At 30.4% G+C, this 1,950-nt stretch overlaps 1 pseudogene; it reads right to left on the bottom strand.

The window, feature by feature from the left end:
- Positions 1-362: 362 nt before the first annotated feature.
- On the bottom strand, positions 363-481 carry LOC118601880 (annotated as a pseudogene).
- Positions 482-1,950: the final 1,469 nt, after the last annotated feature.

Raw genomic sequence — 1,950 nt, 5'->3', positions numbered from 1 at the left:
GTATAAATGTGAATACTTATTTAAAATAAATAAGTCACCACAAATTTCAAATATAAAAGATGTAGAAATACTATAAGAATATTTATATCCAGAAAATTTATATGCATATATTTTATTAACCATCTGTGTTTCTATAATGCATTTTCCCCATAATTTTATTGCATATTCATGCCCCTTCATATGACAAGATTTTTATAATTTTATTGTAAAGAGAGAATAGAATGGTAATTTAATTATTCTTTTAGCATTGTTGATGAAAATTCAATTTATTATTGAGATTTAGAAAAGTTTATTTCAACTTGAATATCGGTAATGTCATGTAAACTTTTATTTATTAATTAATTATTTGATTTATTTTCAACTGCCTACAGCACCTAGTATTTCTAGGTGGTTTCCCATCCAAGTACTAACGAGGCCCAACCCTGCTTAGTTTCTAAGATCAGACGAGATTGGGCATGTTCAGGGTAGCACGGCCATAGATGTAAACTTTTAGCATTATTGTTAGATTGTTGAAATCTCTATTAGTTTTTTGTTTTTTTTTTCTTTTTTATTTTTTAACATACGAGTTATAAGACTTCACTCTAGTGAATGACAAAGCTTAAATACTCTGAGTGGATAACAGTAACCAGTTTGTTAATGATGTTGTCCTCTTATAGATTGCATGCTTTTTTTTTTTGAATCAATATCATTATTTTGTGGTAAATCTTTAAGAAATGTAAATATATTTTAATGTGTTCATGTGATTTATTTTTTTTATCAGCTGGACTATCAATCCAAATATCTATTCAAATTACTTCTATTAGAAAATGTATTCTTTTAAATTAATTATTATTTTTGATATTAATAGAAAAATTTGAAATTGCGCTTTCAGAAATAATTTCTATTGCTTTATTACAGAAATATATGAAAAATTATTTTCTTAGAAAGTGTAATTATGATTTTATATACTAAACTATTGCATTTATCTCAAACAAGAGAGTTCATGTGTTATAACTAGTTATCAATGATTAAATATTCCACCCCCTATTTAAGATATCTGATGACTTGAATTTTCCGTAGACTAACTTCTGATTCCACATGTTACAAATATTTTACTCATCCACTGCTAACATAGTTCTGGTGTTGGGCATTGTAAGTCACTTTCATAATTGAGATGTGACCTCTCTTTCTATCCCTTAGTGTCAGGATTCCAGGTGAGTCAGCACCGTGGTAGAGTAAGAGATAGAATGTCTGGAGGACTTTTCTACATCAGGTCATGTAGCAGTGAATGTAAACTATCAAATTATATCTCAGTATACCCAAACCAAATATATCCCCCAATTCTAATTCCCTTTTGCCTAATTCCCAACATGCTGTGGTCACTTTTCTACATCAGGTCATGTAGCAGTGAATGTAAACTATCAAATTATATCTCAGTATACCCAAACCAAATATATCCCCCAATTCTAATTCCCTTTTGCCTAATTCCCAACATGCTGTGGTCACTCATCACCTATTCTGAGGGCAATGTGGATAGAAGGGAAGTCAATATAGATAGCAATACTGATCTTAATCTTTTATGTTTAAAATAGTTTGCATTTGAAAATTAAAACACACACACACACACACACACACACACACACACACACAATAATGAAAAGCCAATTGCTAAGGCACCTCCCAGAGCTATGGAAAAAGTTAAAGTGTGAGCGATTGAATCTTAAATTTCATTAGCCTTATAGTATACCTGCCTGTATTTACCAACAATTTTGTCCTCTGTCTTCCTCGTCAAAAAGATTCCCTACCTGAGGCTTTCCTGATCATCAAACAAGTATGCTCTTATATATTCCATAAATAAAATGTCTTGACATTACTCTGACCTCTAACTATTACTCCGTTCTTTTTCTTTTCTTTTCTTTTTTTTAACAGTAAAACTATGTGGAACTGTTGCATAAACCCATTGTCTCTAGT

This window comes from Rousettus aegyptiacus, unplaced genomic scaffold (genome assembly GCF_014176215.1).
Source record: "Rousettus aegyptiacus isolate mRouAeg1 unplaced genomic scaffold, mRouAeg1.p scaffold_m13_p_4, whole genome shotgun sequence".
Taxonomy (NCBI): Eukaryota; Metazoa; Chordata; class Mammalia; order Chiroptera; family Pteropodidae; genus Rousettus; species Rousettus aegyptiacus.
This window is presented reverse-complemented; position numbering and strand designations above follow the sequence as displayed.